This window comes from Zootoca vivipara, chromosome 2 (assembly GCF_963506605.1).
Source record: "Zootoca vivipara chromosome 2, rZooViv1.1, whole genome shotgun sequence".
In the NCBI taxonomy this organism is placed as follows: Eukaryota; Metazoa; Chordata; class Lepidosauria; order Squamata; family Lacertidae; genus Zootoca; species Zootoca vivipara.
In genome coordinates, this window is record NC_083277.1 from 88,008,630 (window position 1) to 88,033,466 (window position 24,837).

General features: G+C 43.1%; 1 protein-coding gene and 1 non-coding gene across 4 annotated transcripts in view; both read left to right on the forward strand.

Annotated features, from left to right (window-relative positions):
- Positions 1-24,837, forward strand: part of MYOCD (myocardin) — a 223,460-nt gene that overhangs the window by 135,900 nt on the left and 62,723 nt on the right. The window lies entirely within an intron of this gene.
- TRNAQ-CUG (transfer RNA glutamine (anticodon CUG)) lies at positions 18,739-18,810 on the forward strand. The gene has a single exon. It is a non-coding gene; the product is annotated as a tRNA-Gln (tRNA).

Genomic DNA, 24,837 nt, shown 5'->3' on the forward strand with positions numbered 1-24,837 from the left:
GAACTCTTGCCCCCCTCTTCTGTAATCCCATCACTTTATATCTTTGCACCTTTTCATCATCTTTCTGCCCCCCAACTGTTTGCATCCTCCCCTCTCTCACCGGGGCGCTGATTTTCCCAGCCTCTTTTTTGGGGTGCTTTTTTGCTTTTACCCTCTCCTGTTTCACTTCTCTCACCAGTGAAACAGTGTTTTCTCCTACTTTTCCTCCCTGTTCCACCCCTCCCACCAGTAGAACAGTGTTCTTTTCAGGAAATAAATCCATTGGTTCAGCATATTGTCCTTCAATATTATCTTTCTCCTCTTCTAGGTTTTTTACATGCGTCACTCCAGCACGGTCCTGGTCTTCCAATCTTTTTTCTTCTCCCTTCTCCTGATCTTCTATTTCTATTGGTTCCTGTGTTTTAAAGTCAGAAACAAAAGTCTCGACAGTCTCTTCTCTCAGGAAATTTACATCAAGCTTGGAGATACTCACTTGCTTAGTAAGATCCAAAATTGTTGCCAATATTCCAGTGCTTTGAGGCCTAGTGAAGAGGAACAGAACCAATGCATACCACACGCATGCAAAAACAAAACTGAAACCTTTTTCTTTTCTGGTGACAACAGCACCTCCTAAAGGAAGAAATGTATCTTGTTCTTGCATTGGAGAGTTCAGTTTGTAACCTAGGACTTGCTTGTCCTCACAGAAATTAGAATAATCTGATACCATAGATATTTTTTTAAAATGTTTTATAAAATATTTGAACCCCTTATCTTAAAATATTTTATTCATCATGTTAAAATAAAACATTCCATAACCTTTTTTTCTTTCATTCATTTTTTTGAAAAACAAAAACAAAAAAGGCTTCAGGAAAAAAACGGGGGGGGGGGAGGACTGTTCCCCCCCCCAAAAAATTCCGTTTTTTCCCCAGGCCTTCACATATCTATGTGTATCAGAGTTGTCCATATTCTCAAACTCTACAAATAGAATGAATTATGCTAGTGAACTATTTTGTTCTAGGCTTGTTTTGAGTTTTGTTTCATTTTAGCATTGCATGATTTCTTTTCCTTCCAAAATCAGTTTTCAGAAAACATTCACAGGGACTCAATGAGAAGGTGAAAAGAAGGTTTGAGAATTGGAGCTGGCGTGGTATTGGGATACAGACTTGGAGGTTTGGTTTGGAATAATTGGTTTGGGCTAAGGGGCTAAACAGTGCATCAAGGCACATCTCCTGGCTAGTAGATGCCTGCCCAGACCTCATCTGGCTTTAAACAATTCACACCTATGGCTTCCATATTCTCAAGCTTATTCTGCAACCTGGGAACTTGTTTTTTAAAATAAAGGTGAAAGTTTGAATCTTGAAATGCCAGGTTCTGAACCATGTACCAATTTTCCTGTTTGCATAGTAAATTGGCAGATGTGCTGAGTACACATGGCCCTGGAAATAATATGCTTAGGAGCTTGGGAAGATACTGAAATGCCTATCACTTATCACTTATCAAAGATATGCGTATGTGATCTCCCTATCACAAATACTCCAGTCATTATCTCATCCATTTCCTTTCGCCCTTTCCACATCACAAATACGCCCAATGGTTCCCTGTTGCTCAGCTTCCAATGCCATTGCCTTACAGTTTTACTACCAACACAACTCAACTATCTAGGTCGCAGATAGACAGCACAATAATGTGCTGTGAAGAGTTCCTTAACAGTACAGTGCGCTGAATTGATGTTCTTCTGGTCTTTTGAAAAAGTGTGTGCAGGTAGGATTTAAACTACTGCAGAACTATAAAGCCCTAAATGTCTAGGACCCAGAACACCTAAGTCACTTCCTTCTGTGAACCATAATGAGTTTGGGATCAGTTCTCTCTGTTCAGGAAACATATTTGGGAACAGCATCTATGGCATGCCCTCCCAAGTGAGACCTTTCAGTCTCTGTCTTTGCACAGTTTTAGGATATTGCTGCTGAAGCTTTCATAATCAATCTGCCATTTGACAACCAGGGGACCTCATACATTAACAACGCTAAAACACCAATCTGGCTCTTATTTTACTGTTTTATTGTAACTGTTTCATTCTGTTGGACAATGTGTTAACTGTTAACTTTTCTTCCTTTCTTGGGTGCAATGAGGCAGTAAAATGTAGCCAATTTTATCCCCACAGTAGACAGACACATAAATGAACCCTTTTTAATTTTACACCTCAAGAAGGAAAAAAAAGATCTATTTGTAGAGTTAAAGGCTCAAGATAGATAGATAGATAGATAGATAGATAGATAGATAGATAGATAGATAGCATAATGAATCAAATTTGTCTGAGATGGAATTGCATGAGTCCTCCTTACTGAGCACCTCATTTTAGAAAGATGGGGTGACGTTGCTTCCTTGTTGCAGCTCTTCCTCATACATCTATCTTGGCTTTAATCATTGACACAAGCAGCGATGAAGACTTGTAGGTTTTTAATTCTCCAGCAGATCAACCTTCCGCCGAGTGATCTAGCTCCAACCCATTGGAGTAAGAGATGGGCACAAAGCTATCTGATTCTAGCAGAACAAAACAAATATTCTGGCCCTGCAATCTTCTGACCATATATAGACTTAACTAGGCTTTTGGAAGATATGGCTGATATCTGTGATCAGTACAGAGCAATTAGTTATGAAATGTCTGTGCCGCCAAAGGGTGGTTTATAAGGATACTTTTTAAAACCATCTTTCCCCCTTTGTGTGCTTGTATGTGCGTATTTCAGCTCATGGGGTCCCTATTATTGCCACTGAAAGCTGGGTCATTGTAACCGAGAAGTGCTTAGTAACAATTGAATCTGGGCAGCAAGAACCAAATTGAGTAATTCTCAAATTAGAAATTGTTGAGAGAGAAATGTGAGCGTAGTTATTGGGTGCTACTCTCATGGCTGTAGAAATTTCTGCAATAAAAGTGCTGATTGTTTCCATTTTAAAGTGAACAGGTTATATATATCCTGTACATTGAGCATCCTGATTTGCTTACACAAATTTTCTGCACATTTAGATTATATATGGTATTTTGTTTTGATTTGTGTGGGGACAGTTATATGGCAATGAGTCTTTGTTTTACATTAATTCAGATTTGCTTGTGTGGTGTTTATACGTCTTCTGGTTGGTCTTTCATTTATCCCACACTTTTCAGTGCATTTCCCCATCACTTTCCAAACCTCAAAAAACACAGATTTTTTTTAAAAAATAGATTTGTTGTTCAAGGTGATGGGACCGTTTAGTCCATTTTAATTGTGCAAACCTAAATTTCCTATATGCGCCTGAATCCCTTTCACAACATTGTGACAGTCTGGAGGTACCCTGTGTTTTTCACATTGCAATAGGATGTTGAGCAATTTAAGCACCACCCTACTCTCTGCTATACCCAATTTTGCAGAGATAAAGGAGTCAGAAAGTGATGTACCAATTGGAATTTTGTAAGTTCCAGTATTTTATTGAAGTGTCTAATTCTGTAGCTATCAATATTTTATTAACTTTATGCATTTTAAAATAGTTGCTTGGTCCTTCCAGGGCCCTACGTTGTTTGTTGTTGTTGTTTAGGAACCCATTGTTTCCACATAAACGGCGCAATAACTCTCTGGAAGGTGAATTCAGAGGAGGGTTGCAAGAGAAAGGAATTGAATTAGATAGAAAGTGAAAGCAAAGCCTCCAGGGTCAACATGCACTTTAATCTGTTACTAAGAATAACCTGCTAGTATAATATGCACAGCCTAAAAGCGAGAAGGCAATCAAACAAGTGTAAACTAATAGAGTGAGCTATTGGTAGAGGAGCATGTAAATTGGAAACAGGTGTTGAGTGACTGAGAGCAAGCATGTGATGACAGGGCGCTCTGAATCAAGACAGAGGGTTTCTTTGCTGAGCATCTTGTTTTGCAGTTACACTTAGTTTTGTTTGCTACAGTTAAAATAAATAAAAGCCAAACATGAATCAAACATCAGATGGGATCCTAATGCTACATTTTAAAAAAATGTTTTGCTTCAGAAACTGCTCTTTGGGGTAACTGGAGCCTTGTTCTTCGCTATCCTGTAGATAATTTAAAGTTGTACTGTGTGTGGATTTGGAGTGAGTCCCAGGAGCAGAGCCAATAGCAAACATCTAGCATTAGGGACATGTCCACTCTGTAAGCTTATCCCCTGACGGATGTTCTTGCAGGCTGGATCTGGCCAGTGAATGCCAGAAAGTGGTGGTGTGGACAGTTTACAAGTTGCTTGCCAGGAAATGACCGGTGAGAGTAGATCATTTTCAAATGGATTGGTGGACTCTGCAGACAGAGGATATCTTTTAGAGAACAGCACGGAAGTGTCTGTTCAATATGTTTATTCTAAATCACTGTCTGCTACTCTATTTACACTTCCCCTAATGGCTTTGGAGCTCCTAGCAGAGATAGTAGATTGTTAACTCAATATTTGTGCATACAGTCACTGATGTACTGATATATAGTCACTTGGGGCTAAAGGAGACCTTCGGGCCATGTCTCCCTATAAATGCTTGTAACCATGTGCAGATGCCAAAGTGTAAAATACATCTGCGCTGCACCAGTTATGGAGGTGCATCAGTTATGGTTCAAGAACATATTTTCTCTTTGAAATGAAAGGCAGCTAGAGGGGGGACCCATCCCACTAGTGCCCCCTGCCCCTTATGCTACAGAGCGATGTAGCACAGGTAGGAGAGGCCACATGCCCTGAGCCCACCAGACTCCCTGCCAGCCTCTGAGTCGCATCCTGAGGACAGCTGAAGCTAGAACATATTCAGGTGAGGAAAAGGGAACCCTATCTATCAATCCCTAGCAACAAAGAAGTAACATATGGACCACAGACAAAGCCTTTATTGATTAGTATCCAAGATGGAGTAGATACTGAAAGAGAAGGACATGTGTGAGGGTGCCAGCTGGTCACCCAAGCTGGGCTACTGGGCCTTGCTCAGCAGCTCAAGGTGCAGCAGGTGCAATGTACATTGTGGACCAGCTCCACATGAAGCACTTTCCCCTTCTACATACAGTAACTGTCATAAAGCTTGTCAGGATACAGGAGCCTGTCTAGAGCTAAGTAGGTTAATGACCTCACAGAGGAAAAGCTTTTCTCTTTGACCGCCCTTGTCTGCCCATGACTCCTTCCCATTTCAGTTGTTCTGCTGTGCAGGGCTTCTGCTGAATTCTATATCCTTGCAAACAGGGGATCTTCAGTATCTTAAGAATGTTGTGTTTGTATGTGACTTTTGAAGCAGAGCATGTTGCATATTCACAGTGCTATTCATTCATTTCCAGCTTTTCTGTAGACCACAGTAGGCTAGAATCTTTCTTTATGCAGCAGGGCTTCAGTCCTCTAGATTTTATTAGGTATTTTGCCATTTATGCATTTAAAACTCTTAAAATTCCAAGATTAACAATAAACCAAAATAAAAAGCAAGCCTTTGGGAGATATCTGGAACTTCACCATCCTCCCTGCCCCTTTAGAGGAAGTGCTTCTGTTTCAAATATTCTCTTTCTGCCACTCGCTTTTTGTGACAGAATATCACGTAATTTCTTATTTTGTCTTGCACTTGCAGCTCTTTCAGTACATTGTTGGAGTTGCTTACTTGTTGATTGCTATAGCACAGGAATAGACTTCCTGGTGCCCTCCAGATATTGCTGGACTCCAACTCCCAGCATCCCTCATGCTAGGGCTCATGAAAGTTGGGGGTCCAACAGCATTTGGAGGGTATTTGCCTGCAACATGCTTCACAGTTTACAAGCTGCTGCTTCTGGACCAATCCCAAGAGAAGCCCCATTACAGTTGTGCAAGCATGAGGTTACCAGTGCATGAATCACAGGGGCTGCGCTATCTCTGTAAGGCTTTTAAATGTGTGGGCTGAGATCAGCCTGTGCAGCCTAGCTGTTCTTAGGTTAACAGTTACATCTACATATACAAAAATGGAAGCAGAGGTCACAGCCTTTCTCCGTAACTGCTGAACCGTAATGTAACAAATTTGGCCACAATGTTCCCTGCCCATCAGGGAGGGCATTTAAAAATTTCCAAAAAGCCACACCTTTCACACCTAAAATAATGATTAAACACAAAAAGTGGCACCCAAATTAGACGTCACCACCAGAAGCTCTGAAAACTCCAGCAGTATCCAATAGAAAGGCAGATCGCACCTTGCCTCCTCCAAAGCTGCGCTGCCAGATGACGTCACAAAATTCCACAGCAACCAACTGAAAACAGTCCTTTTGCAGCAACAAGGCCCAGCTTTTTCAATAGGCCACAGCACTGCTAAGCAGGGGGAACTGAGTAGGGCGCACCATTGAGTAGGCCACAGGCAAAAATAAACAGAATAGGGCCTTTCACAACAGGGGGGGCACAGGGATGAGGCACAACAAAGGGAGGGGGAACACATAGCCATGGAGAGGGAGGGAGGACCCTGAGTCAGCCAAAGCTGTGTGTGGGGGTAAGGGGAACAGGGTAAACTGAGTAGGCCTCACCTTTGCCCAGTAGGCCACAGAATATGGGCCTTTCACAGGGTGGGGGAATCACAGGGATGAGGCACGACAACGGGAGAGGGGGCTCATAGGGATGAGGCACAACAAAGGGAGGGGGAAAATCACATAGCCATGGAGGGGGGGGAGGTAGGACCCTGAGTCAGCCAAAGCAGTGGGGGGTGGGGACATTTTCAGGAACACGAGTGGGTGGGGGAGTCTTATTTTTGAAACTTACAGTAGAGGAGTCAGGGTTGGGACAGGGCAGGTGAGGGGACTCTGAAGGGAGACCCTGAAGGTCAATTTAACAGAAAAAGGTCCATTTAACACAAAAACCCACAGCAATGTGTGGCCGGGCCAGCTAGTTGACATTATAAATATATGGTCAGATGCTTGGGAAATCTGTTATTTGTTACAAACTATTTTGTGCCCAGTGAAATTTTTAAAAGCATCAACTATATTTGTGTTCCCTTGTCCATAACTGATTATATATATATATATATATATATATATATATATATATATATATTCTGAGGCAGTGCTGTTTTTCTTGCTCACATTTGAACTGTCTGAAAGGTGAAGCAATTTTCCTCAGAGTGGATGAGTTTGTGTGACTTTGCATTTTAAGGACATCAAAGAGTGGAGTGTTAAATCTCCATCTTTCTTTGAGGAATGATTTATTTTATTGATATTTAATATATGTGTAACTGTGGTATTTCAGATATTTTGTCTAGTGTCTCACAGATATTAGCTATCAGCGCACAGTCCCACTAACAATTTACATTTACATTGATTTATAGCAGCCACAATAGTCTGAAGTATTTATCATCTCCATATGTTCAATACATCCATAATACTGACTGCATTGTGTGGTGTTCCATAGGATTCAATAGGGAAAAACATGGAGTAGCACTGTGTTTATTGATATTGTGCCTGGATGAAGCCTAATGTGAGCAAACTGGATCAGAAATCTTCTATCCTAATTGTATAAATATTCTAAATGACTTGCTTGTTCAAAGTTTCTTATAGAATCCTGCCAGACAGTTGAGTCTGGCGATATCTTTGCCCAGTGTTCTGGGCAAATGATGGAAAAGATTAGGAGGAAGATTATGATGGAAAAGATTTTGATGTCACAGTTGGTGTGCTTCAGAGTCGCTTTGGGTAGACATCAGTGTATTTTGAGGTTTCTGTCCTTTTTCTCCTATCCACATCCAGTGAGAGGATGTGGACATCTAGGAACATGGTGTGAGTGCCTTGTTATATCTGCATGGTGAGAAGGGTTTTGCTCCTGTATGCTATTTTTATTATGAAACATGGAGTAGCCTACCTGAGGTAAAATGGGCAGGTGTCACCCACCTGCCAAAGCCTTGCTTACCAGGTTCACATGACAACCACTTCCAATGACAAGGATACTTGACTAGTAGCAATGAAGTTCTTTCTCAATGGTTTTGTTATATTGTGGAGAGTCTTTGTTGTGGGTATTTGGGAACGTGACAATATTCTAAGGACCAGAGGATTGCCTTTATCTAGTTTCACTTTCCATTCCTGTTGGTAGTTTTAGTTTTGTACAGGCAGTAGCCAGTGACCCTCATAATCTGCAGACATAGTCTAAGCAGAGCTAGTCTAACCTGATGTTCGCCAGGGGTCTCGCTGATGCCCCTTCCCCTTGCAAAATGCAATAGCTTAGAAACACATTTTTAAACACTGACTTGAGCCAAGTCCTCTTGGCCACTTCACAGGGCAGAAATTATTTGAAATGTGTAGGCTACACAATACTACTTAAAATAGCCTATAACGAGTGGAAGTGGGGAGGGGGAGAGATTAATGGCTTAAAACAAAATAATGAAAAGGTCATTCAGACCGTAATTGTCAAACCCTCCCTGTGCTGTCTCATATCCATATCAATTCTGTTTGATGGTGACTCAGAAAATGATCCCTGGCATTTATCTTTCCCTCAGACTTTATGAAAAATTGATTGACTCCTTTTGCCCAAGAAGTTGCATTAAATAAGAAATAAAATGTTGTTTATGGGCAACTTTGCCTTCTAGCAATCAGACAGGGCCAGTTTTATAAGAACAGGGCATCAATTTTTAATACCGCAAAGTACCTGCATATTTGACATGGCAAACTGAAATCTTTGGATATTATCCTCTCTGGAATGATTCCTGGAGTTAAACAGAAACAGCAGGCCCTGTTTCCCACTGTTCCCACCTCTTTTCACCCTCCAATAATACTTGTGAGCTCTGAATGAGAGAGGATGATAGCATGGGGGGGGCGGTTCTCATTAAGAGGGTGTTTGTGAGATTGCTTTCAGATATGGGCTGGCTCCTAGGTTAGGTAAAGGTAAAGGGACCCCTGACCATTAGGTCCAGTCGTGACCGACTCTGGGGTTGCGCGCTCATCTCGCATTATTGGCCGAGGGAGCCGGCGTATAGCTTCCAGGTCATGTGGCCAGCATGACAAAGCCGCTTCTGGCAAACCAGAGCAGCACATGGAAACGCCGTTTACCTTCCCGCTGTAGCGGTTCCTATTTATCTACTTGCATTTTGACGTGCTTTCGAACTGCTAGGTTGGCAGGAGCTGGGACCAAGCAACGGGAGCTCACCCCGTCACAGGGATTCAAACCGCCGACCTTCTGATCAGCAAGCCCTAGGCTCAGTGGTTTAACCACAGCGCCACCTGGGTCCTAGGTTGGCCAGGTGCAAAATAGGACTGTGCTTTTGAACCTTTAAGAGTTCTATAAATGAGGACATTTCACCCAGGTATAATTTGCATGACAATCTTTGTACACGTGTTTGGGATTTACTAAGCAATGAACAAGTCTGCTGTAAATAGTATAAGAGTCCTCCTGCAAACACTGCAGTCTATGGTAGGAAAGCTTAAGAGTACTAAAGGACCCAGCTCTATGCCTGGACTGTTGGGTTTAGTTAGGTTGTGGCTTTGAGCCTTTCTTCATTTTCATCTGGTAAAGAGAAAGCTGGAACCTTCTCCTTCCCTGGTTTTTGGATAAGGAAGCTGCCTCAGGTCCAAAGGCTGGTCAGTGTTGGCCCACTGTTGTCTTACTCAGACTGACAGCAGCTCTTTAGAGGCTTGGGCATCTGAGCACAGGACTTTTTGCATGCAAAACATGTTCTGTACCACTGCGCTGTGGTCCCTCCACCACCACCCCAATATTTTTGTTTGTCTCTTATGCTCACAATGCATGCATCTATAGAGACATCAGCTCTTAACGTTGAAGACTGTTGAAGAGCTGTCAGCTCTCAGTGAGTTTCCTGGGAAATTTCGAAATGGAAAAAATGGCAATGCAAATTAGGAGAATTCGCATGGGGGGATTTGCATCATAATTTTTTTCAGTTTGCATCATAATTTTTTCTGGTGTCATGGAGAGTGATTTAATTTAGCTTGCTCATTTTATTTGTATTTAGTATGTGAAGCAAAAAAATTCAAAACTGCCCAACTTTCCTACGTAATTTAGTATTTGCAACTGGCATTCATTCATTGCTACTAATTAGCTGACGAAGTAGAAAAATTTTCACCCCACAACACTAGTGAAACTATCAAGTTCAAATGCCCGTTAAGTTAGAGGTGCCATGAACCCTGAACAGACAAAACCTATTTTCGTTATACATTGCCCACATGGGCTGGAGAAAATGCAGAGTTTATCAAAATGTGTTGAAATGTACTTTTGTTTGTTTTGCATAGATATGCTTGACTGAAAAAAATATCCTGTGCAAAGATCAAGTTTTGGAAAAATGAGAGACACGGCAGCTCATTTTATTTATTTGCTTGTAAACTTTATATTCTGCCCTTCATTTCCAAGTGATTCTAGGGGATGCCCATCAGTTCAACAGTTCTCTTGGCCAACTTTAGCCAGGAGCTCATTCATGTTAGACCCAATAAAAAAGAAACTGCCTGAAGAATGGAGACCTCCTCTGTTTTGTCCAGATTTCCCTACTCTTACAATTTATCACCCCTTCCTCTGAGCACAGATTAGTTGAGGGAGCGGCATGTGGTCAGTGTACCAACTTCAGGCTAATTTGGAAGGGCTGTGGCCTTGCGGAACTGCCATTCTAGCACCTTGCCTCAGCCATAAACTCATTCCAACTTAAAAGGGAAAGTGACCCAGATGCATTGTTGCACACAAGTCTTCAATTATACAATGTCCTGCAAGAATCAGATAAAGCAATAACACAGAAAAAGGTCACAACAACACCAGCTATGTCATGAATAGCAGCCACAAGTAGCGGCCAGAGACTTGATCCAGTCTAGGACTAGAGCGATGAAGAGATAGAAATGCTGCTGGCTATGAGTCCTTTTGTAGTGTGTTCCAAGCAGCTGTCAACTGCTCAGACTTTGAACGACTGGGACCTCCCAAAGGAAAATAAAACCTTCAGAGTGGCCAGCTGTAAGAAAACAGTGGATCTTTGAGGATGCACGGCTGAGGGAAACATGAACAAACGTAGAAGATAATAGGGTTTATTTCTCTGCAGACTAATGTTCTGCAGAAGGGATAGAGATAAATAGTGGTTCATTTGAGGCGTGTCATGAACTCGATGAACTTCAGCTAATTAGTTTAAACAAATGAATAAAAGCAGCAAAGTACTAGGTATGCAGAAGTATGAAAGTACTTTTGCGGAAGACTACTCCTACAGCTTGTTAGACATAATTATATTTCTTCTGCTGGCAATGGTGTCATTCTCATTTCTTTTCTCTGAGCCCCGCTGGTTGTAAAAATTAATGGCATCAAAATATCAAGGCTTGAATCCTAAGGTAACTTAAGATAGCTCATGTAAGAAACGTTTCCCATCCCCTCCTTCCAACTGCAGCCACCTGTGACTTCTGAAAAACCTTTAGGAGACCTTCCTGAACAACGTGGAGTGGGGCATGCAGGTTTGCTGAAGGGAGGAGGGGACAGGACACTTCCTTACGTTAGGATTCAAGCCCCCACCCTCAGCACCCTCTAGTCATTCCCACATTGTTCAGGAGGGGACCCTGAATCTCCAGATATGCTTTTGGGGGAGGGTGCAAGGAACTGCATGTTCCAACGGGGAAAGGAAACTTTCTGTGAAATTTCCTAAGGAACTTTTTTTTTTTAGACCCAAGAATTACAGACTTATATCCACAGTGGTTCCTTCTTCTAATTATATTTTGTCAGATAGATAACGGTTAGTTCAGGTCCAGTAGGGTAGATCAGGATTCCACCCAGGCATCTGTCTTCTTTCCTGACTCACATCTGTTACCCAAATATGCTTCCCCAACTAAGTAACCATGTACCTTGTGTACCAGGTGTGTGTGTCACAATTGTACCTTTGCCACCTGTATTTCCTGTCTGCCTTTCCAGACTTTCCAATACAGTTTCCTCATAGTGTCCCTTGTTCCTTAGGGGAGCAGTGACTGTTGGGTCCTGTATACAGTGGTACCTTGGGTTACAAACGCCTCAGGTTACAAACTCCGCTAACCCAGAAATATTACCTCAGCTTAAGAACTTTGCTTCAGGATGAGAACAGAAATCGTGCTCCAGCAGCGCGGCAGCAGCAGGAGGCCCCATTAGCTAAAGTGGTGCTTCAGGTTAAGAACAGTTTCAGGTTAATAACGGACCTCTGGAATGAATTAAGTTCTTAACCAGAGGTACCACTGTATTCATTTTGATAGCTGGAATCTTTACTGTGGCTCAGTGGCTCAATTCATAGAGATGATCCCTCAAATCATGGTTTGGAAGGATTCCAAAATGAGTCATGGGCTTCTGTGCTTCCTTCTTCAATTATTACCTGTTATGCATGGCCTCTCTCTCTCTGCCTCTCTCTCTCTCTGCCTCTGCCCCCCCCCTCTGTTTAGTGCCAGCTATTCATAATTGGTTGTCCTATCTGTGGTGGACTGTGGTTAGGTTTTGCTCTCTAAATCTCAGAATTCATTTTTCAAATTGGGGTTCTGGAGGATGAGTGCTAACCATGGTTTGCCAACCATCACTTGAGGGAAGAAAGGAACATATGGTTTGTTCACAATCATCCAAACCAAGGAGGGGACCTGCCACCTTCCAGATGTCACCTAACCAGCAACGCCAATGACCAGGGATGATGGGAGTTATAGTCCAGCAACATTTGGAGGGCCACAGGCTCCCCATCGCTGCTCCAAACCATGACCCATCTGTTCTGAGAACTGAATAAGCTGACTATATGTAGGTTAATAATAAAAAGTGTTTTACTCAATTTCTCAGCATATTCCTTCATAGCTAGGACAGAGTTCAGCTAGCCAATATGCACTGTATGTTTATTTTCCTATATGACTGATTTTATGTTCCTTCCCAGTTTCTCCTTAAGTAAACCTTTTCGATTTGTTGAAGAATATTGGGTTTTGCCTCTGGAATTCAGTATTTTGAACTTAAGCCTGCATAAGACCTACTGCTTAGCTCTATGCTATCTTGACTTTAGTCTTCAGTATAAGTGGTATCAGGGTTTGAAAGGTCCATTATTAAGTAGGAAAGGTAGGTGTTTGTGTGTGAGAGCGAGAGAGAATGAAATTGCCATTTCAGTTCCTGAAGATTTGGTGTTTTTAGATATCCTACCATTTGACATCAAGATGGGAATCTTTGCATGAGAAGTACATGAACCTCATGGGATCAGTCCTTTATTTTTCTTCAGACAGGGAATCTGATCCTCACATTATATGCTTATTTGCATCCATTGAAATTTGAGGGGCTTACTTTATCCATAGGAAAACAGAGTGATGGTCTCAAATTTGTAGTCTTAAATGTGTCAGGCAGAACAACACCTTCTCAGCAACAAATAATCCTGAAGATTTTTAATACTGGACCACAAGGGCTCCCTCGAGTCTCCCATGCTTTAGCTTTTCATCTCCACTCTGGTCAGGATCCAAGACTGCATAATAATATCACACTTGGATTTACACTTCTTCTTGGCTCCCCGAGTCATTAGACTGTTCTTAATATGCATGTAGCATTTTCTTGTGTTTTGAATCAAGACGGCACCAAGCATTCTTTCCAAGGTGTACTGGCTCCAACTCAGCTGTTGTGTTGATCTTAATAGCCTCCAGGTTCTTCAGGAAGCTAAGGATTCTACTGCTACTGTTGACAAACTATTGTTCAAAGAATCTGGAGGCTCACTAAAAGATCTGGGTAATGAGAAACGGGCTGAACAATACCTTTTAGCTGCAGGGCCTGGCAGTGGTAATGCAACCTGAGCTGAGCAATTAATCTAGCACAATTATTTGCAGCATTCCCCTCCTACAGAACACTAGAAAGAGTCTGAATACTTCAGATACTGTAGCAAATTAGTTGCACATCTGATTCTCTAATGAAAGTCAAGAGCCATGTGCTTTGCCAGCAACCTTGTGTAATGCTATGCCTTAAAATAAAAAAAAATTAACCAGGTCATGTCAACACTGGTTGTTTACTAACTTGTCAGTGTCAATTAATGACTCTTTGCATCTAAACTTGCATATACTGAAATATTAAAGAACTGAATGACACGGTGGTTTTGCATTTCCAAGTTTTGCAGGTTAGACTTTGCTGTCATTGGATATAAAAAAGTGTGTATGGACAGAAGTTTCGTTCAATGAATACTAAAACAGTTGGTTGTAGGTATTGTAACTGTGTATGTTGAATGAAGAGGATGACTAAAAAAAATCACCTTCACACATACACATGTATCCAAAGAGTCACTACATTGTATTTATTAGAGGGTGGGCGGTGAAGATGTACTACAAAGAGAAGAAGGAAGGAAGGAACAGATGAGACAGAAATATAGTATAAGGAATGCCAGGTAGCATCAGGACATTTTGACATGATAATGTCAAAGCAATTACCTTTACAATGGAGAAATTACATTTTCCAGGTTTCAACTTTTGACTAGTCACAACCTACAGTTCCCTTGTGATGAGTTCTTATCCTTTGGGAAGCAGCCATAATTGTAAACTGTAGCAGAGGGAGAGAAGGGAAGTGGGCTACTCTCAGCTCTGCTAATGGCCACTTACCATTGGCTTCATTTGCAGCCTGGCACGCTCAAGACTGCAGCTCAAGATGAGGGCTATCATCCTGCCCTGCACAACCATTGGAGGGCATCAGAGCCTCCTCCCATGGCCACATGGGATACTGGGTTCTGCCAGTTTGAATCACCCAATCAGCCAATCACAGGCTGACAGGCTCACTTGGTCGTAATGACGGACCTGACTGGGGACCCCTGTCCTGAGGCTTCACTTGGGTCCATTTGCCTTCTACCGTGTTTCCCCCTTTTTAAGACACCGTCTTATAACTTTTTTTCCTCAAAAAAACACAGGGTGGCTTACTTTCGGTGGGATGTCTTATTTTTTAATTACTGGTACGGTTTTTACGGCTCAGGGCGCTGGCTCAGGGCGCTGCTGTGCTCTCTTGAGTGCTCAGCACTGCAGCAGCCACCGGTTCCGGGCGGCGGGGCAGCAGGCGTCCTTGGCCAGGCCAGGCGGAGGCCACTGGCTCAGGCGCTTCCCCCGCCACTGCAGGGTGCTCCAAGCTCCTTGGCTGGGCCAGGCAAGGAAGAAGCAGTGAGCCAAGCGGTGGTGGCAAGCGGAGCACGGGGATGCAGCCAGCAAGGCGGGAGCGTGATCAGCTGTTAAGCAGAGCTCTTGGCCGCATGGAGTGACTCTGTGAGTGGAGGTGCCTGTGGGGGTTGGTTTCCATGGCGCGGAAGTATGGCTTATTTTGGGGGTATGTCTTATATTTCTCAAATGCTTAAAAACCCTGCCATGGCTTACTTTATGACTATGTATTAAAAAGGGGGAAACAGGGTATATAGGGTAAGCTGCACCAGTGCCAGTTAGCTAGCTTCATCACACACTGTTTTGGGGGTTCTTCACATACTCCAGAGTGGTTTGGGCGGAGAAGGGGCGGAGGACTATGGAGGGTGGTAAGCTCTGTTGCACTAGCTATTAATTGAAATTAGTAGACCCATAGAAATGAATGAACATGACTAAGAAAGGTCTACTCTTCAGCTCTATATCAAAGCAAACATCAACCTGGAGAAAACCAGAATTGCCATTTGCTCCAATTCCACACTAAGGAGCAGTTCTGCAGCAGGACAAGAGGAAGTGTGGATAAGCCCTCAGTGAGATTAAGGTTTACAGTTTGTTTGACGGGTCATATAAAGTAAAAGGATTTAGATGTTTAATACTGCAATCCCAATCTCATGCATGTTTTCTCAGAAGTAAACCCTTCTGTGTTTTACTAGGTTTGTCCCAGGTTATTGTGTGTACAGGATTACAGCCACCAAGAAGTGAGAGGTTGTGTGTTTTCATGCTTTCTATTTCCATGGTTTGCATGGGAGTTGCGTGTCGCTTCTACAAAAAAAAAAAAGTTGTCTCCACATTTGAACCTTCCATGTTTCGCAGGTGGGGCAGGGGAAGATTTGAAAGTAACAGGCAGGAAAGCAGGCAAAGTTCTTCTTTGGTTTGGACCTTACAGAGGAGTACAGAATCAGCACTTTATATACATGAAGTAGTTAAAAGACTAATGGAGAAGATAAAGTGGACTTTCCTTCAGCCACAGAAAATGAAACAAATGCAGACTGACAGGTTGAATAGAGGCTATACATTTAAAGCATATCCTCCCTCACAAAGAATCTTAGGAACTGTACTTAACTCCTCACAGAGTTACAGTACCCAACACCTTTAAAAGAATTCAGTTCCAAGGATTGTTGGGTGGGTGGAGTAATGTGCTTTTAATGCAGGGGTCCCCAAACTAAGGCCCGGGGGCCGGATGTGGCCCAATCGCCTTCTAAATCCGGCCCGCGGACAGTACAGGAATCAGCATGTTTTTACATGATTAGAATGTGTCCTTTTATTTAAAATGCATCTCTGGGTTATTTGTGGGGCCTGCCTGGTGTTTTTACATGATTAGAATGTGTGCTTTTATTTAAAATGAAGCTCTGGGTTATTTGTGGGGCATAGGAATTTGTTCATATTTTTTTCCAAAATATAGTCCGGCCCCCCACAAGGTCTGAGGGACAGTGGACAGCCCCCTGCTGAAAAAGTTTGCTGACCCCTGTTTTAATGTATAGTATGTAAGTAGCCTTAAAATCAGCTAAAGAAGAAACTTCCTCATGTGGACTGTCTTATTTATCTAAGAGATTGGGTAAGGTTATGATAGAGAATGTTTATATGACTGGTGATTTGCATTTATTATGTATTTGTGTATGTGCATGCCTGTGTATGGACTGCTTTCAACATAACATTTTATGTTATGCTTTTTAAAAAATTGAATGGTGTGAACACGTTTGTTGAACCAGTGTGTAGAAAGTGCTCATTAACACAGCTTTTCCAGACCTAGCCCCCATTAATGCGGGGGGGGGGGGAACACACACAACAGGAACCTGTCTCTATCTGGGAAATACATATATTTGCATATTGCATATTCCTAGGAACCCTTAAATCTGTCAGCATGATGCTATACATTTGATTTGGATAGCTTTTGAGCTGTCTTTCAAACTGTATGCTATATGATTCTGTAGGAGAAATTGCCACATTTTTATTTTTGGCATGAGGTTTGGTAAGAGTTTTGATTCCCCCCCCCCAGCTTCCTATAATGCATTCTTTCTTGTACCATACTAAGACTCGTTCAGTAAGACTGTGATTGCCCAGCTGCTGTTTCACGATGCATTTTTCTTTCTCCACTGCAAAGTGCACTTTGTATGTGAACAAGGAGCAGTGCAATGGGCAAGTTGCAGAGTTTGGTTTAAGCAGCAGAAACCTGAGCTGTAATGAGAGGGGACATGTGCGGTCTCTGCTGTGATGTAGTCCTCCCCTGGCACAGCCACTTGTAACAAGTTTTACGGGAATTGATAAAGTCAGACAGCTGGATGGAAGAGCTTAAATATGCCAAACTTAAACATGCGATTGAGGACATAAATAACTACGTTCCTGCTTTCATGTTTATTGTACAATTGCAACACAACCATATTTGGAATAACTGTTCTAATATTTGAATGCAAGATGATTGGAGTTTAGCTATTATGTTTTGAATAAATTATTGTGGAAATTGAACGTTTCACATGGCCATTATTTCTTCCATATTCACCAGTGACACCAATCCATAAGCTTAGGAGACAATATTGTCTTGTGGTTGGAACACAGGAGCTGTGAATATTAAGTTTAAATACTGTTTTCGACAGAGCACCCTCACTGATCTTAAGCAAGTCCCTGCTTTCCTCTTTCCATTCACATTCTGAAAAAAAGAAAAACATCTTTGTCCAAGGAGAGAAGAGCTGGAAATTTTTGGAACAGTTATCACTCCCTTTGAAGAAGCACCATGAACAGCCAAACAGAAAGTGTTGCTGTTGTTTAGTCGTTTAGTCGTGTCCGACTCTTTGTGACCCCATGGACCATAGCACGCTAGGCACTCCTGTCTTCCACTGCCTCCCGCAGTTTGGTCAAGCTCATGTTCGTAGCTTCGAGAACACTGTCCAACCATCTCGTCCTCTGTCGTCCCCTTCTCCTAGTGCCCTGAATCTTTCCCAACATCAGGGTCTTTTCCAGGGAGTCTTCTCTTCTCATGAGGTGGCCAAAGTATTGGAGCCTCAGCTTCAGGATCTGTCCTTCAGAAAGTATACTGTTGCTTATTCTTTTCCAAGAAGTTGGAATTCCAAAGAATGGTAAGAAAGTTCAAAAGAAGTGCACAATTGTAATATTTACCACGAACGTAAAAGCTTAAGAAGAGCCTTCTGGATCAGGCCAATGGCCCATGTAGTCCAGCATCATGTTCTCACAGTGGCCAACCAATGTCTGTGGGAAACCAGCAAGCAGGACCTGAGCACAAGAGCACTGTCACCTCCTGTGGCTTCCAGCAACTGGTATTCAGAAGCACTACTTTCTCCGACCAATGGCTAGTACTGATAGCATTATACTCCCTGAGACTCTTAATCTCAGGGTCGTGGGTCCCAGTACACCTGAAATTTGTGCATTAATGCAAATCTGAAACTACTGAGTTTCTAGACACATACCAATAGCTTGCTGGGCATTTTTTATAATTAAATCATCAACACCTTTATAGCTCTGTAGATGGAAGACTGACAACCCTGAGCCCTTCTCAACCCATCTCATCTCACCTTTCACTCCTTTGGCACCTGCTTCTTCTTCTTTTCCTCTTAACCAGACTGCTCTATATGGCTCTCAGATTTCTACATCTCAGATCCAGTAGCAGAGCATTTGTGTATGGGATAGTCTACATCCTTAGGGCATCCTTGTACTGTATGTGAAATTGCCTGTCATAGAATCATAGAGTTGGAAGAGACCACAAGGTTCCATGGTGTAATTGTTAGCACTCTGGACTCTGAATCCAGCGATCCGAGTTCAAATCTCGGTGGAACCTGCGGATCTCCTAGTTTTAGGGACCCAGGCAGCGCTGTGGGTTAAACCACTGAGCCTAGGGCATGCTGATCAGAAGGTCGGCGGTTTGAATCCCTGTGACGGGGTGAGCTCCCGTTGCTTGGTCCCAGCTCCTGCCAACCTAGCAGTTCGAAAGCACGTCAAAATGCAAGTAGATAAATAGGATCCGCTACAGCGGGAAGGTAAACGGCGTTTCCATGTGCTGCTCTGGTTTGCCAGAAGTGGCTTTGTCATGCTGGCCACATGACCTGGAAGCTATACGCTGGCTCCCTCGGCCAATAATGCGAGATGAGCGTGCAACCCTAGAGTCGGTCACGACTGGACCTAATGGTCAGGGGTCCCTTTACCTTTACAAGGGCCATCCAGTCCAACCCCCTGCCAAGCAGGAAACACCATCAAAGCATTCTTGACATATGCCTGTCAAGCCTCTGCTTAAAGACCTCCAAAGAAGGAGACTCCACCACACTCCTTGGTAGCAAATTCCACTGCTGAATTAGTTCTTCCTAATGTTCTTCCTAATGTTTAGGTGGAATCTTCTTTCTTGCTCTGTGTCCACTTCTCTGGAGCAGCAGAAAACAACCTCTCACCCTCTTCTATATATTTGAACATGGCTATCATATCACCCCTTAACCTTCTCTTCTCCAGGCTAAACATACCCAGCTCCCTAAGCCGTTCCTCATAAGGCATCGTTTCCAGGCCTTTGACCATTTTAGTTGCCCTCCTCTGGACATGTTCCAGCTTGTCAGTGTCAAGAGTTCTGACTGGGTTGTGATTCTGCAGGAAGGAATGCAAAATCTATACTCTCATATTTCTGATTAAATAAGTATTTTTGATTAAAGTGGGGATTTTTAAAGAGCTTTTAATTTGTTCATTTGGGAATTCATTCCCATCTTATCCCAAGGACTTGAGATAATTATATTTTCCTTTGAGTCCAACAAGACTAAAGGTGTGGGAAATTTATAGCCCTCCAGATGTTGCTGAACTACAAATCCAGTAAGCCCCAGCAAGCATGGCCAATGGTCAAGGATGATGGGAGATGTAGTTAATCAACATTTGGAGGGCCGAAGGTTCCCCATAACTAACTTACTGTAATATTTAATGTCATCCTTAGTATCCATTCAGGGAGGGGGATCTCTGGTCTTCCGAATAGATTTCTTTTTACTCCAGCTGCCATCAGCCCCGGCCAGCATAACCAATGGTCAGGTATGATAGGTGTTGTAGTCGAATAGCAGCTGGGGGACCACAGGCTCTCCATCCCTGATCCATGCCCTATTTGCCCAGCTAGCGTGCCAACCTGTGAGTCACGATAATTCTCATTTTTAGTTCTTGGAGCACCTAATATGGCAAAAACATATGGTAGCAAAATCAAAAATAGTCAATCAGGTAAAGGTAAAGGGACCCCTGACCATTAGGTCCAGTCGTGACCGACTCTGGGGTTGCGCGCTCATCTCGCATTATTGGCCGAGGGAGCCGGCATATAGCTTCCAGGTCATGTGGCCAGCATGACAAAGCCGCTTCTGGCAAACCAGAGCAGCACATGGAAACGCCGTTTACCTTCCCGCTGTAGCGGTTCCTATTTATCTACTTGCTTTTTGACGTGCTTTCGAACTGCTAGGTTGGCAGGAGCTGGGACCAAGCAACGGGAGCTCACCCCGTCACAGGGATTCGAACCGTCGACCTTCTGATCAGCAAGCGCTAGGCTCAGTGGTTTAACCACAGCGCCACCTGGGTCCCTTATAATAGTCAATCAGTGTCATAAATAAATGCTTGTTTCTGAGAAACAGAAAAGCAAATTAAATTGGTGGTGTGGAGTGAAGCTTAGATAGGAAATGGCTTCTGCAAAAGGGCGTCAGCATTAGAGGTTTTCGTTCTCCTCCTTGGCAAATAACTGATTGTGCCCATTCTTCCAGCACTGCCCATTGCATACTTCAGCAGTTCTGCAAAATGGAGTAGGACAAGATCAATGAAAGCATTAAGGTTTAAACCATTTCAAAGAAAAATCTTTTACCCTGGGAAGCAGAGGGTTAAATAGTAACCTTTTCAATGACCCTACCTCTGTTTTCTCCACATTTTCCTCTTGCTCAGACTGAAGCCAAGCTTTGGCAGGGATATCCTTTCCATTACCGTTTAAAAGACTGAGCTCTGCAATTAATTTCCCTCATTCTATTGTCTCAAAAATGTTGGTCAACTGAGAGAATAATTAACCTTCTGGACTCGATTTCCAGCACACGCTGCAGGGCTGAGCGGCACGCCGGACTGAGGCAGACGGACTGTAGGCCTGGCTTTCATTATGAAGGAAGTGGGACTTAATGGCATGTCAGTTGGAACCTTCTCCTGGGCAAATGCATGCATGCACGTGCACACACGTGTGCGCGCGCACACACACACACACCACTTTCTGACCACATTCTTGCACATGAATAGGATCTTGCAACCAACATCGTCACATGTGTGTGTGTGTGTGTGTGTGTGTTTGTGCATGTGCGAACATACACGCACAAAGCTCCAAAGTACATTAACTTTTGTAAATCCATTGATTCACTTTCTTCAGCTTGCAGGTATACATTTATCCATTTACTTATACACAACTTATTTTTTTAAAAAAACTCCCATCTACACACACATCGTTCTCATCAATACACATTCACTCACTACTATGCTGACACTAGCATTTTCCCATACACGCATCATTTCAAGTCTTTCTCACATTGGCATTAAGAAAAGCCCCTGTTGTGAGTGCACATACTAAGTGACTGTAGGTTTGTGGTGTTGACACACAAATATGCCCACCAGTGGTGGCTGATGCCCGCTGGGACTGCTGGGGCAGAAAGCAGTGAGGCCAACAGTAGTTGGAGCCAGAGCCAAATTACTGGCAGAAACAAATAATTCTAGTTTTGTCTCCATACTCCTTCCTGTTGAGTTTTACAAAGCCAACACAGAGGAGGAGGAGGAGGAGGAGGAGGAGGAGGAGGAGGAGGAGGAGGAGGAGGAGGAGGAGGAGGAGGAGGAGGGCTGGCTGAAGATAGACTGGGGTTGGTGGGGCAGTGCTTCATTTGCACTAATGGACCAGGTTCTACTGATACCCATCAAACTATAGATGACTTCCAGTGTTGGCAACTGGCTTCTATCATGGAAATCCACTTATTTAATGGGATCTCCAGTTTCTCTTCTCCCCATCCAGCCCCTGCATGCTCCCCAAATCTACTCCAAAAGGCCTTCCAACTCTCTGAAGCAGATTTTGGGGCTATGTTGGGGGGCTTCGGTGGGGGGAAAGGAAGGAGATTGCATCTCAACCAACAGCCTCACACTTTTTACTCCCACACATTATGACAATAAATTTTCTTGAAGTATCTCTCTGTACATTGGTTATACGTTGCCAAAAGCAAGACCTGTTGTTATGCATTCATTAGTGATCTTCAATGAACCCAGCATCCTTAAAATTGGACAAATAACATATCTTTGCTTGCTAACAAACTTTACTACAGCCTGACCCAAAGATGTGGCAGTGGGATCAAATGCTATCCTATGGCTAATAGTAAAGCAAACAATAACATAACTACCTTCCCAACTCCTTTGAGTAAGGTCACAACGATGGATTGGAGCTACAGACAGGCTGGACTATGGCCAATACTATAAGGTGATAAGAAGCAAGTTGCTGTGCTAGAGAGTCATTGTGTATGATCCTACATGACTCTTTTATCTTCCAATACTTTCCATTCCTTTTAAATATATCTTGTGCTTAGTTTTCTTTATCCTCTGGGATGCGTTTGCTTGCTTGCTTGTTTGTTTCAGGGTTGAGGATGTTATGGCCCTCTAGACTTCAACTCCCAAAAGCCTCAGCCAGCATGGCCCATGGTCACGGATGATGGGAATTATAGTCCAGCAATATCTGGAGGGCCACAGGTTGACCACCTCTGTCTTTTAAGGAAAATATTTTATTTTCAAACCAACTTTCCTCCAAGGAGCTTGAAGTGGCTCACATGGACATCCCTTCCCATTTTTATCCTCCACTGCAATTCTGTAAGGTATGGTAGACCGTGATGACTAGCCTAAGGTCACCCAGTGGGCTTCATAGCTGAGTGGGGATCTGAACCTGGGGCTCTCCAGTCTTAGGCCACTGCTCTAACCACTACAGGCATTGTGGAGGAAGGTGGGCATTAGGACAATAAAACTGGTGAGGATAACAAAGCAAACCGAGTATGGCAGAGGGGGTTCTTGCCCTGCTTGGCTGTTGCTTTTCACCCCGATACAACTCAATAATAAATCACAGGAGCTTGGGGACTTATGCCTGTTGTGCATGCAACCCTGCTCTCTGTTCTAAACACCCAGTGCCGTTTCTCTTTCTGCATAGCTAACTAGCTAACTAACTAACTCGGAACAGCCAGTTGAATTTGTTGACACATCTCAGAAAGATTGCTCCGATAAATGTACTGAATCTAAAACAAAGGCTGAGAGCATGAAATCCCTAACAGGGGTTTAGATCAAAGATAACATAATAGTACACAGAGCACTCAGAGATGTTGGGAGCCCTTCCAAAACCATGTAACGTTCTTATTCGTCAGTGTTGCAGACAGCATTCAGGGGGCTGAAGGAGCTGACAAGATCTCGATTCCTGGATCTGTTCTGGTCTTCCGTACCATAACCCTACATTGTTTCCAGTACCATGTCAGTGCCCTGCTTTGATACCACAATAGCATGGCCTCAGCTTAAGCACAGTCACATATATCTAGGAATGAAATCTAAAGGGCACGTGCTGGTAAATAGTAGGAAACGTCCCTTTGCTCTCCCTGCCCATGCATACTAGTGGTCTGTTGTAATGCTGCTTGCTTGAGTCTCTTGCCTCTGCCATGATTCCTTGTAAAGTGAGATTAGTTATGGAGGAGGAGAGAGAATGGTGTGTTTTGTGGAGACCCAAAGAGAATGGTGAATCTTTGTGGGAAGCAGGGATGAAAAATTGCTGGATAACCATGGTGGTCTTTATGAGCTGTTTACAAGTTTATGCTGTCAGAGCACAAAAAGACTAGTTCTCATATGTGACAGCCGTGTCTTGTTTGTGTTGGGAATAAGCTCTGCAAAAGGGGCTCTGATTTGTTGCATCAGGCCCTTTGAGCCAAGAAGAGATTGTTTATCTTCACCTGCCCTACTTTCACTGCAGTTTCTTTCATTCCCAAAGTGTGACAATTCATGATCAAAATGTGAAGGTTCCAAGGTGAGAACTGGTGTTTTCCAAATGTAGAATTCAAGAGAAATTTCGTAGTTCTACCCTCAACCTATTTCACATTGTTTAGGATATACCCATCATTTAGGATGTGCAAATGACCTGGAAGAAAGTGATTAGGCTTGATGCATCATGCCTGTATTGCTCCAAAGAATGACAGAATGAGCTTGCCAAGTCCTCAGCTAGTGTTAATGTGTGTTGCCCGGTCAGTTCCACTGGAGTAATGCTGATTGGCACCACCAGAGAATCTGAGCCATGGTCTTAATTGATATTCTGCTTTGACTTTCTCAGCGCCAGCCATTTCTACTCTCTGGCATGTCAGTTCTATTTTACTGCCTTGGCTGCTCTGCAAGGCAATCAGAGCTGTTTGCTGGGAAGCATAGTACAGTCCCTATTTTATGCCAGAACACAAGGTGAGCTGTAATTTATTTAATGCTAACTAGTATTGTATTTGACTTCTTAGATGACAAGTTTTCAGTATAATTGCCAAGCCCAGAGATGGGCTCTGTTTTAACCCAATATTTGAACATTTAGGGGAGGGGTGGTGTAATGGAAGCAGCAACCATAACATATAATAATCGGGGTGTGTGCGTGTGCGCGCACTTGGTTTCTTGAAACAATATCACACAGCCAGATCTTAAACATATTTTAAAGGGCTAGAGGTTTCCTCTGCTTATGCCCTGAAATCCTTAGGGCTATCAGTGGTGGGCAAACAAACTAGGGAAATGTACATATCAATCAATGGCTTTCCATGGAGAATAGGCTGCTCAAGGAAGATCTTTCTCTTTCCAC